General features: G+C 40.8%; 1 protein-coding gene across 2 annotated transcripts in view; it reads right to left on the reverse strand.

Moving 5' to 3' along the window:
• The window catches only part of ME3 (malic enzyme 3), a 377,761-nt gene that overhangs the window by 174,566 nt on the left and 189,592 nt on the right, over nucleotides 1–13,603 (reverse strand). The gene's annotated exons all lie outside the window — the stretch shown is intronic.

The raw sequence follows: 13,603 nt of genomic DNA on the forward strand, positions 1-13,603 counted from the left end.
GTAATGAGCAGAGCCTCCTGCTTCCTCACTGACTTTTCATCAGTCCCAACACACTTCCATCCCGGGGGGAAAAACGGTTTTGCCTGATGACAGTCTTACTGCTCAGTGGGACAGCAATCACTGGCTTTCTGGAGGAAACCTAAGGATCTCACTAGAATTTGGGTTATTTTTGCTTTCAGTGTTTTTCAAGGAGGTTTCCTCTGTGTGTATAACTGGTGAGATTAACCGGCTATTCCTAGGGAACTGGGGTTCTCCTCAGCTCCTGATCGCTTCAGTTGGCTTTTGTTTTCCCTTCTCACAAGATTTAACCACTCAGCCCCTCCTTTCAGCTCGTATTCAGCCTCAAATCCCCCTGCCAGGTTCACTAAGCCTTCCCCCAAAGAGATGTAATTTGTTTCCTTTGTGGACTCACAGGTTAGAGCTTCAGCTTGTGTGGGTTATTACTGCCCTGGATGTCATCTGTGTCATCGAGCAGCACACAGAGCAGCCATTCACTGGGCTGTGAAACCAAATGTGGATTCTGACTGAAAGGTCAGTGTTTCTCCCTCCAGGTCACGCCCATTGTTCTCTGCAGGCCACTTGTTATCAGGAATATGCCTGCTTCTTAGAGCAGGTGGATTTAGTTCTCCACAGCTTGAATCTGGGGCTGGGTTTCAAATCTAAAAGAAGACAGGCTTACAAAGGGTACAAGTGGAGATGGATCCAGCAGCATCCGAGTGATGCGGATGGGAGGGACGGCTTTTTGCTTTTCAGGCATCAGAATTAGCTACACATTGTTTTGCATTTTTGCAGGCTTGACCCTGCTGTTTCAAAGCAGGTTTTGAGACTTGAGCTCCAACAGCATGTTATTCAACACTTTAATTTGCGCAATAAAATAAAGGATAGGAACCAAGATTTCCAATTCAGGTTGTCATCTCAGGTTTTGCCAACGTAAATTTCCAGCTCTTTGTATAGTAGCTAAGAGCTTTCTCTTTGGAGTCAGATACATCTGGGTTTGGACCCCTACTCTGTTACTCATTAGCTGTGTGATCCTGGAGGATTTACTACATCTTTCTGAACCTCAGTTTTCTTATCTATAAAATGAGGATGATATTCATAGTATTTAACTCATAAGGTGGTTGTGAGAATTAAATACCCGGTACACAGTAAATTTACAACAAATAGTAACTATCACTACTGCAATACTTCCTCTGTATTTCCACGGAACAATTCTGGGTGCAACCTAATTGCTGGGTAAGCACTGGCTAAGTTTGCACTTCACTGAGTTTTCAAAGGTCCAGCTTTCAAAGGGTCAGTGAAATATTGGTGTATCTCCAAGGAAGGTAATGGCCAGAGTAGACCCTGAATGTTCTGTGAGTTTTAGCTGTATTTTAATTATCGTGGAACACACACACACACACACACACAGTATAAACCTTTTAGACACTATCAAAATGGGAGTTGTGTGAATGTCCCCAGGGTTCCCCACCCCCACCCCACCATCTCGTGTTGCAGGTAAGTTCATTTGCACCACTGGCGTTTAGTTTGCTAGATCTGTCTCCCTCCACCTATCAAACACCAGGACCTCAGCTCACCCCAGCTTTGTGCATATCTAGGATTCTGCCCAGCAGAGAGGCAGGTTTTATAATCTGAACCACACCTGTGGTTCTGCTGCTTCCCTTCTGCTCACTGAGGCTGTGGCCACCTGTCCATGTCCCCAGCACTGCTGCAACTCTGTCAGATCCCTGCTTAGTGACACTGACCACTGGAACTTCCGAAGCCTTCAGGGTGGTTGCTTTCTCAGCTGGTGCTGCTTGAAACTCTGCTGTTCTGACCTGTCTCTGCACTTCCGTGGTTCCCACATTTTCTGTCCTCCTGAAGACTCTTCCAGAGTCCAGCTCTCTTGGTGATGGCAGGGGGAGGTAGACGTGAAGGTCTAGGATGCTTCTCAACATGGTTCTCTCAGATTTGCCACCACCTTGGTAGAATGCAGATTCCTGGCAGAATGGTGTGGACCTCGACAGATGTGGTTGTTACATCTCTCCGCTTCTCAAAGCACACAGATGGTCCTTGGGGGAGATGGGGCAAAGTGGATTCTGGGACAACCTCATATGTACTCTGAACCTCTGTTTCCTCCCGTCCAGGCTCCTAATTCCAGCCTATCCCAGAAACTATCTTTGTCCACCAGCTTTTCTGAAGGAAAATCGCTTCCCGTCTATATTCAAGCTTCAGTAGGTCCACCAGGTTTAACACACACGTGTATCAATCAGCTGTAACTAGGCTCAAGTTTCTCTTCATGAGGCTCCAAGGCCACATGCAAATCAGCAATGCACCCAGACAGCAATTTAAACACACTGAGCACCCAGTCACATTTAAGGCATTTGTCTGCCTGGAGCACACAGAGGCCCTCCAGTAGGAGCTGTGTAATTCCACAGACCTGCATCCAAATAGAAGCTCTTATCCAGTCCAGATGCCCTGCCACATATCTTTAAAAACATTTGCTTTAACAAGATGTGTGTGACAGAAATGAAGGGAGGAACTGGAATTTCTTTACTAATCAGGAGAATTGTTGAAGTTGAGCTGGGAGCTTTCTATAACTCCTGGTAATTACAGAGTACATGAAATCACATAATTCTTATACTGGAAGGGATGTTAGAGATCATCTAGGTTTTATAATAAATCAGTGATGGTGCCAATCAACTTTGCTCTCTGGGAGGAGCTTTCTGGATGCAAGAAGATACTCAGCATCCCTGAAGTGGGATTTCTAATGAAATGGAGAAAACCCTCTCCTTGGAGGAAGAAAACCATTTCTTATGATTAAAAAAGAATGATCCCACTCAGCAGCCTTATTTTTCAGCTTTTATCAAGCCTCATGTTTCAGAAAGAAATTTTCTCCCTTATAAGAAGAAAGTGAGAGACTGGCTTGATAAATAATCCACATGCTGACCACAGGAGCTATCACAGAGAGAAAGTTTATGCAATTAACAGACTCTAAGTTACAAGTTCCAACCAGCTCTAGCCGAGCCAAGTAAACAAAAATCCTAGACAAAATTCAACCTAAATGTCCTTCAACAGATGACTGGATAAAGAAGCCGTGGCATATTTATACAATGGAATACTATTCAGCCATAAAAAACAATAAAATAATGCCATCTGTAGCAACATGGATGAACCTGGAGAATGTCATTCTAAGTGAAGTAAGCCAAAAAGAGAAAGAAAAATACCATATGATATCACTTATATATGGAATCTAAAACAAAACAAAACAGAACAAACGAACTTACTTACAAAACAGAAACAGACTCACAGACATAGAAAACAAACTTACGGTTACCAGCTGGGGAAGTGGGTGGGAAGGGATAAATTGGAAGTTCAAGATTTGCAGTTACTAATATATATCAATTAGAAAAACAAATTTACAGTGCATGGAACTATAGTCAATATCTTGTAGTAACTTATGGTTAAAAAGAATATGAAAATGAATAGATATATGTTCACGTATGACTGAAATATTGTGCTGTACACCAGAAATTGACACATTGTAAACTGACTATACTTCAATTAAAAAATATATATATATATAAAGAATTGATTGATAGTAGATGATGATTAGTAGAGAGTATATCAAATTGGAACAATATGTTCAGGTTTCTTAAATCTTGCTTACTGTCCTATATATTGTATGACAGGATATAGAATGAGACTTTTATTATTATGTCAGGATTTTGAGTAAAGCCCCAAGGACACCTAAGGACAACAGGTGGTACCCCACATTCTATAAAGAAATCAAGGGCCCATTAGACACAGCCTCCAGGAGTACTAAGGACTGGCCAAAGGGACCCTTCCAGCCATCACCCCCATCAGGGGCAGAAGACAAGAGTCCAGGGCTCTTTTTGTATTGCTAGTAGACTAAGAAAGAGGCCCCCCACGGACCACACCGGGAGACAAGCGCTGCTGTAAGAGGGCGGGCTAGTCTCTCTGTCTCTGGCTGGATGCCTAGTGAGCCTCCTATCTCAGTGGCTCGAGTGACGGCGGGAGAGGAGAGAGATCAGCTGCGTTGTGGGGTGGGGTGAAGAGTGGACTCTTCACGCTGGCCAGAATGAGTGGAGATGCATGAAGGCCAAGGAGATGCCATAAAAAGGGTCTGGGCCTGAGCCATTTGAGGGTGTAACACCCATGAGGGTGGCCCATTCAAGGGAGGGCACTGTAGTGGTAAGAGGCTGTTAGGTTTACCACACCAGCCAGGAACTGAGCAGAAAGTCGTGGGAGGTCAGCCAGGAAGTTCTTCCCCTAAGTCAGGTGCCCGTAAGGGTATCCAAGAAAACCTGGACTTCCATCTATGACACAGCCAGCTTTGGGACACTTGCCATATAGAGGGCTTTGACAGCAATGAGAGAACTATGAAGAACACACTCAAAAATATAAAGGCTTTTTGCTCCTTGTATTATTAATTTCTTAGGGCTGCTGTAACAAATTACGATAAACCTGGTGGCTTAATACAATAGAAGTTTATTCTCTCACAATTATGGAGCCAGAAGTCTGACATCAGCTATCAACAGAGCTGAGGTCCCTCCACAGGTTCTAAGGAGACAATCTGTGACTTGGCCTTCCAGCTTCAGAAGGCTCCAGGTGTTCCTTGGCCTGTGGCTGCATCAGTCCACTCTGACTTCACAGTCACGCTGCCTTTTCCTCTTCCCACTGTGTGTTTCTAGTAAGGATGTGTCATTGGATTTAGGACCCACCTGGATAACCCAGGAGAATCTCATCTCAAGATCCTTGACTTAATTACATCTGCAAAGATCTCTTTTCCAAATCAGTTCACAATCATAGGATCTGGGGATGAAGACACAGACATATTTTTGAGGTGACAATACAACCCACTACACTCCTTGTCCTCCTGTCCTCCTCCAGCCAGGTAGGGACCAGAAATTACAAGGTGAGAGGGAAGAGGAGGGAAGCAACAGACTACGTAGCCCTTCTTCTCCCCCGGAGACTTCCTGCTGCATATGAAACAGGCCTGAGCTGGGAAGAAGAATCTTTGAAGTGGATGAGAGGTTGACATTTTAAATTGTACCTCACTAAAATTTCATTACCTCAAAGTAACTTTGAAGTTTTGAGATCTGCGTGAGATTTTTCTCAAGGGTTTTGAAGAGAAGACCTGATCAAGTAAAACCAAAGGCCCTGATGAGAAGGGATAAAACTTGTATTTCACTGAGATCAGCAGATTCAATAAACTGATGACACCGATATTACTTAATGGTTTATGCTTTGCTAATATCAGAGCTCTGGGTCGTTTTTTTAAATAAGGAAAGTACAATTTAGAGGTGATGCAGGCTCATGTATGTTCTCAGTGACCATCATAGTAAGAAGGGACTAGCTGTTTGGGACAAATACCCTTGAAAACCCAAAGTATAAAATTGTACTAAATGTCAATCACTGAAGCAGGAAAAATGAGAACAAGCAGTTCTCTTATTAGCAGATTTCTTACCCTCCAACCTGACGACCAGCTCCAGACATGGACTGCTCAGGGAAGTACAGTGGGACGAATACCCACCCCAGTCTATCAAAATTCTTATAATGCAGGCTCGTATGACTTGAAATTTGTAAGAGGTCTGACACAGAGCTGGCTAGATTGAGTTGTTATTAGTGGAAATCCCAAGGTCAAATAAACTGCTGAAGTCTGCTTGAACAATTGGTTTTCATTGAGATGATAGAAAATTTCTAACCTAAATACCTCTCTGTTCTTTCATGACTTTCAACTGTAATTTTGTTCACTTCAGCTGTTTTCAGCTTGCTGCCATCTTTATGATGTTGACTTTGTTATCCAAGTGTTAGCTGTCACTCATCATTTTGCATCATGCACACTCTGGTAAACTGGCATTCTGGGACTGCATTAATGGGAACTTTGGGACAGACTAGGGCTCTAGGGTGAGCCAGTGGAGACCACTGATCAAGTACTCAGTCAGCTAAAAGGCCAACACTAAGAAGCTTTCATTTATTTCTTTTTGCAGCCTTGGACTTCTTAGAGAAAGAGAAACACCAACAGCATAAGAAAGTATCAAAGTCAGTAAGGAAAAAATTACGTGGTAAACCCGGACTCAGTTCCATTCTACCCAATATCCTCTCCCTTCTTCCTCAATAGTTACTAGTCTAAAAAGTGAGAATTCAGGTTCAGTTTAATGATTATCAAAAATGTTAAGGCAAAAAAAAACCCCCAAAAAACAAAGAAGTAGTTGTATTATTTCCAATAAAGTGTGAAAAAACCCCAAATATCCACTTAATCCTGAGTTAACTGAAAATATCAGTTGTCCAGTGATGACTATTCTCTGAGTTTTGGTAAAATCAACCTGTTCTCCTTTTCTTTACCTTAAATGATAGTTGAGGGTCAGAGGGGAAAGGTGTTGGAGGGCAGAGAGAACTGACAAGACAAGAGGGTGATGCACAGAGTTCAGAGATGAAGCAATCCTGGAGTACAGGCATCTAGCACGTAGCTCATCGACCAGATACCACCCCTCTGATAAAGAATTGTAGCCAAAACAAAGAATGCTCCCTAATTAGATGACATACCTGAACTAGAAAGCCAGAGTTCTGTAACTACCCATCTGTCTCCCACTGTGTAGAGATGTCACCCTAATAGGCTTTGATCAATTTATTAATCATTAGGAAGAAAGTGAATGCCATTATCTAACTTGGGCTTAATTATAGTAATACTCCATCACTATATCAGGGCATTAAGATGGATTATTGAGTATAGAAAATAGTGACTTGGATTAAGCTTGCCTGTGCATATGACTCACACTGGAATTTCATTCAGTAATGCATGCCAGGCGTGGGTCATCTTGACTCACTATTGTCATTAGTGAAACATCACACAGACAGATGAAAATTCCCGGGCGCCTCTGCCCTGGACGTCCTGACAATGCCTGGGATCCTGCCCCACGGAGCCTTTTCCAGACAGTCCTGGTTCCCTGGGGAAACTGAAGCAGATTTGCTCATGACCCTGTCTGACTCATAGGGCCGGTACGTGGCGAGTCCCAACAAGCAGAACCACCAAAGTGCCAAAGTTGGTAAAGCAGAAAAGATGAGCATAAAATGACTCTTAACTTTCTTGGTTGCCATAATGGAATGCAGTGCATGCTTTCTATGCTTAAAAATCATAGAAAACAGTGTCCTCTTTCCAAGATGAAAATAGTTACTTGCTTTTTAGAATTTTATAAAAGCTTAGGAAGAACGACTAAAATCAACTCTTAAAAGTGGATACGTTTACCCAAGTTTATCAATCACAATGGGATCACAGCGAGTTCATTTCTCAGAGCAAACATAAACACCAGTGCTTTGGTGATGGTGTGTTTAAAAGCTAACAAATGTGTGTGTGTGTATGTGTGTGATGTATTAAAAAATGGCATATAGACAAGTTATATATTACTTTCATTTCTTTTCATTGGTTTTGTTGGAGGTACAGTTTTTATTAACAGCCCAAAGTAGTAGATGCCATAGACACAGACATTTACTCTTCTACTTGCTTTGGCATTAACAACTGGCAATTTAGATTCATCAAGAAAAGGTATATTGAAAAACTTATTTCATGGAAAGTTTCTTTTCTGAGGCAGGAGAATCAGGAATGCATTGGAGCTAGTCTCTCCTCATAAGTAACTGAGGATTGTGGCTCTGGGTATCTCCAGAAGTGCTCTAATCTTGCACTTTGAAGGGCCTTCTTACTTCGTTCAAGGACTTACCTCCTCTTGGAACACTCTTTACTCATCAATGTCTAAATCATAGATATTTTGCAAGACCTTGTTCATATGCCTCCTTACCCTCCAAGCTTTGCTTAAGACATCTTTCCTCTCAGAGCTCCCACCCCTCAAGGTCATGGTCTGCACTTCAAGTGGCTGACTTCCCAAATCTTGATCCCCAAAGAGCTTTCTCCCTTCTATGAATTCCACTTTTAGAAAATATGCATCTCCCAAGTAAACAGTATTTATTAAGAAAAAGGTCGTGTATTCAATCAATGCTTTTCACGTGGGCAGCGATTGTATAACACAGATAAAGTCATTTTAATTTAGTATTATGCATTGCTTAAGCACATGAGGCACTGTCATGGTTGTGGCACTAATTATAATAATGAGGGAAAAGCTAAGTCAGCAGTTAGTGGCCTAACTCCAGCTGTGGCACCATACTTATAACCAAGGTCACGCCTGTTCTGGACATGTTCCGTTGGACTACTGAAACCACCAGATATGTGGCTGTAAAGACAGGTCACCCACCAGTTACATCCTGGAAATTCCAACGATGTCATCAAGTGATCAAAGCTACTGGTGAGCATGAGCGGAGCAGTGCTAACACAGAGTTGGTAATATTGCAGCCCGAAGAAACTTGACCTTTTATTTTAGCTGGTGTGACAAGCTTTCCGTTTCTGCAAAGCTTTATTTCATTCTGAAAATAGCTTTTGAACCTTCAGCTTTGCTGTCTAAAACTCCTAAGGTTCTGGGGAAGCTAAGGTGAGAAGGAGGAACCTTTATTCTAGCGTCTCTGATTCTTTTACCAGATTTCAGCTGTATTCAGTGTTGCTGTAACTTCAAACATTCTGGCTCCAGAAGAACACTGAACATAGCTGACTATCCAAAATGTCAAACAGGAACTATTATAGGAAAAAGTTTTGAGTCAATTATAGTGTCCTGTCTTTCCAAATACACACGTGGCTGACTTTGGGAGGAACACTTCTTAACTTCAGTCTCACAGAAACAACCTTTAAAGAGGGAATTACAGGATGTAATGTATTGCAGCCCCACTGTGTGCTAGGCACTTCATATTCATTATCTCTAGTCCTCTAATAGCTTTGCATAGTAGGTTTTATTGTCTCAATCTAATGCATTTAGATTTATATTTCTGTGCAATTTTTTCCTCTTTAAACCTAGTGCCCTTCTTCTGTTCAAATTCGCCTTTGACACTGCTTATTCACAGGGTAAAGTTATTACAACAGAAATGAAGACAATTAAAAGAATATGGTTCTTGCCTATAAAGTCTAAACAACAGACTTAGAAGTAAACACTTTCAAAATGAACTTTTACCACAACAGAAAAGATACAAATTCTTGGGCTAAGGGTCTAAAAGAAAGAAAAACAAGATATTCCTAATTGCATCCTTTAAAAAAAAAAAAGCTGTGCTGTTCTTGTTCACCCCTATGTCTAGAGGACAGCCCTTTGGAGCTCCAGCTGAAGATCTGGAATATCTATCAGTGTCCCTCTTCCTTTCAGGGCCTTTAACTCTGATGTTTGTCTTTCAAATAGTAAGACACCAGGGCAAACTCATGTAGGCTTCTCAGCCTCCTAGCAACTGCTTTCTGTTCAGGACCACTTCGGACTTGGCAGATGCCTCGAGGACTCACTTCTCTGCACACTTTCTTTCCCACGAGGTTCTAGAACCCTCGAGTCCTGCATGCTTTTGTGTCTTAGTTCAGGCTGTTCGGGAGGCTGGAAGTCCAAGATTAGGGTGCCAGATTGGTTGCACCTTGGTGAAGGCTCTCTTCCTGGTCTATGGATGGCTGTCTTCTCCTTGTATCCTCTCACGGCAGAGAGAGAGAAAGCATCTCGTCGTGTAAGGGCACTAATCCCATCATGAAGGCACCACCCTCATGTCCTAATTACCTCTCCAAAGCCCCAGCTCCAAATACCACCACATAGGGGATTAGGGTTTCAACATCTGAACTTGGGGGGGATACAAACGTTCAGTCTGTAGTGCTTGATAAACTTAAACTCTAATTTTTGCTGCTATCTCCCTAAGACTGTCAAGGCTCTGCTCAGTGGCTGCCTTCTGCTTGTTTTCTGCTCAGACCTTTTCACACTTTGCTGCTTTGAATGAGTCAATGCCACGAAGAGAAAGCGGTATAGAGCAGGGCTGCACCATACGCAGAGCCTTTGCGCCTCTGGGGCATCCTTGGTGAGCCACTGCTTGTTTTCCCTCATGCTGCAATCAGGGTGGGGCTGACACCAGCTCCCGGCAGACCCGAGGGACCTGACAGTCTAGAGGGAAGGACACAGCAACGACCAAGGACCATTGCCCTGTGCTTGCCCCAGTCACACACTTCAAGGCTTGGGTCTCCTTAAACCCACCCCACCCCCACCCCTAGGGGCAAAAAAGAAGAGGAGTGGGAGTAGAAATCCTACATTCATTTTTCATCATTAGGCAGAAAGGAGACTCAAAATAGAACTTAAGTTCAGTCATCGAAAAATAAAGACAATTATATATAGTTTTCTTATCTGAGTTTATAGTTCATGAAGGTCATTCCTGTTAATGGGATCATACCACAAATATTGCTCTGTGACTTGCTTAACTATACATTGAGACGAGGGTACAGCTCAGTGGTAGAGCGCCTGCTTAGCATGCACGAGGTCCTGAGTTCAATCCCCAGTACTGCCATTAAAATAAATAAACAAATAAACCTAATTACTTCCTCCTCCCCCCCCAAAATACATCATATAAAATTCTGTAGACAATATACATAGGCCTGCCTTTTTCCTTTATAGTTGCATAGTGTTCCCTACTAAGGTTCAATGTAATTTATTACTTCATCCTACCATTAACGGGTGGCTGGAAGATTTTCTCATTGTTTGTATTATAAATTATTGTGTTCTTATGTTTTTATCATTGAACAACAAAAATCCTAGAAGTGGAAGTGCCAATTTAAAATATATCCACATTAAAATTTTTAATAGATGCTGCCCAACTACTTTCCTTAAAGTTAATAGCAACGTACATTCTCATCACTGGTACACAGAGATGCACACTCACCAGGCACTGACGCTGTCAGTCTCACTGTTTTTGTTAATCAAATAGGAAGCAATAATACTTCATTACTGTGTTAAGTTTTACTTTCCTGGCCACTAGGGAGGGTGAGAATCTTTTCATATTTTTATTGCTAGTTATAATTCCTTTTCTGCAAACTGTTAGTTTCATTGATCCATATTTTTATGGATTCTTTTCTTAAAAATGTATAGTTACTCTTTTTATTGTATGCCTAGTCATCCTTCTTCTGCTACATGACACTTCTAATAGCTAATATTTAGAGGGCTTATTTTGCCAGACACTGGACTAAATGCTTTAAAATATTATCTTACTCAATCTTTATAAAAACCTCATGTTATGACTACACTCACTAGAAATGGCTAAAATAAAAACCATTGACAATACCAAGAGTTGGTGAGGAAGAGGAACAATGGAGTGCATACACTGCTGGTGGGAACACAAAAGGTACACCACTTTGGGAAACAGTCTGACAATTTCTTAAGGAGTTAAACATATGACCCAGCAATCAGATGACCAGCAATTCCACTCCATATTTAACCATGATCAATAAAAACATATGTCCACAAATATATTTACTTAAATGCTCACAGAAGATACTAACCAAATAGCTCCAAATTGAAAAGATCCCAGATGTGGTTTTGATTGTGGTTTTATCAAATTCTTCCATGTCTAAGGAGTTTTTATCTTGCGCAGTTCACTCCTATTTTATTTGGTACATAAGAATTTAGAGCAGTGATTATAGTCCTACTACCATTCAAAATATTCTTCTGTTTCCTATTGAATATTTATTTCACTCTGAATTCTACTTTGATACTAATTTTGTTTCCTTGCTGTTATTTAGTTTTCACATGTCTTATTCATCAATGTTTCTCTGCCAGGGCTAACAGGAAGTTGGTATTCACAGAAGTTCAATTATCAGTTGTTTATAAGAAATATCTGTTCCGATTGGTTAGTTCCCTTTCCATATTAGTTAACTGTTTTAAACACCATTTGAGGGGCATTTTTGTTTTCTTTGGTTTCTTTATATACAGCTAGGCGACCAGAGTTCAACTTTTCTCCCAATTTGTGACACTGCCATTTGATGGGATAATTTCATTTATTACATTCATTATTATAATTATGCTTAGTTTTATTCCTTCCATCATATTTCACACATACTATTTATTACATTTTGTTGTCACTTCCTTCTCTGGTTTCTTTTTTTTTTTTTTTTTTTTCGCTAGTTTGATCAAGTTTTTAAAATTTCTTCTTTCTCTGTTATTTAATATGGGAGTTACACTCCTGGTTTGTTTTTTTTTTTTTTTTTTGATAATGGTTACCATTCTATTTTTAGTCATCTTAAACCTATTCTTCTTTACTGATTAAAAAACATTACAGTCTCAACCAAACACAGACCACTTACGTGCTCTAGCTTCCCTGCTCATACTCCCCCTTCTCTAACTGAAATGAAACCTGGACCATGCCTTTTATTTCCCCATTTCATAAGCTCTCCATCCCACAGTTAAAATCTCTTGAAATAAATTATAACTTATTTCAAGGCCACAAATAAGTTTTTCCTTATAGATAGCTCTTCTGTATCAAGGATCCTTCTACGCATTTCCAATTATATTTTACTGGAACCTACTTAGAATTAACTACTGTAAAATTTTAATAGGTGAATTATTTCATTTTGCTTATCTTTCCTCATTTTTGGTGTTATTTGATATTCAACTACCTTGACTATTTCTATAGTAATTCCCTTAGTAATTATACGTGAGTTGTATGGCGGACCACTGTGATTTTTGCTTATCCAGCATCTCTTTTCCCTTCTTATGGTTACAGAGCCCCGCATCCCTGTGATAAATCCATTACATTGATTGGGGTAGGGTCTACTCCACCTAAATCTTCAACTTCCCAGGAGAAGGCATGTGCCCCAAATCCCGGGCTCTTCCTTCCAGATGCATCAGGGTCACTTTCTCTTTGAGGATTTCTAAACTTATAGGACGTGAGTTTCAAGCTGTTGGTGGCCGCCTGCTGCTAAGTATAGAGAGATGGCGAAACCAAGAGATGGTGAAACAGAGTCCAGATGACATCACTGATCCACATCTGAAGACTCCCAATAGACAAAGAAGTAGACTTGTTGAGTTCCTGTCAGTTCCAACCAAGATTTGGATTAATATAGGCGATATACCTTTTCATCACTGCACGCCTAAGAAAATTTGTACTTTTGTACTTAACAATTGCAGATGTAAGATTCTTAGATTATAATCCTTTTGTCTAAATTGTCCACGAACTTCATTCTACTATCTACTAGATGTTGCAAGTGAAAAATCCAAAACCAATCGTGAACTTTCTTTTGCAATTCACATTTAGAAGTTGTAGTTCAAAGTCTTATTGACTTGTACCTGCACCCCCTACAAAGAGCATGCCAAGATTTTGTCATTGGCATGCAGAATTTTACTGAACTATCAACCTACTAATGGATGTATAGTGAAATTTTAATTTTTATGATAACTTTTTAGTATTAACATTTTAATAGTTTAACAACCGATACAAACAATGGATTTGCCACAGTTCATAATGCATGTCTGGTGAGATGAGGAGAGGAATTACTACTGGAAAAGATTACGGAAAGGCTTGTGGAGAAGTTGGGGTTTGTGTTGAGATGGATGAGGCTACAATAAACAGAGAGTAGTAGGTAGGATACTCCAGTCAGATGTTAAACATGAGCAGAACAATCAGATCCAAATATTGAAGAGCGTTTAGAAAATGGAAAGGAGGATACTGGAACTGAGTGAGGAGTAATGCGAACTTCTATTAGAAAACATTCTGGGGCCAGATT

This window comes from Camelus dromedarius, chromosome 12 (genome assembly GCF_036321535.1).
Source record: "Camelus dromedarius isolate mCamDro1 chromosome 12, mCamDro1.pat, whole genome shotgun sequence".
NCBI lineage: Eukaryota > Metazoa > Chordata > Mammalia > Artiodactyla > Camelidae > Camelus > Camelus dromedarius.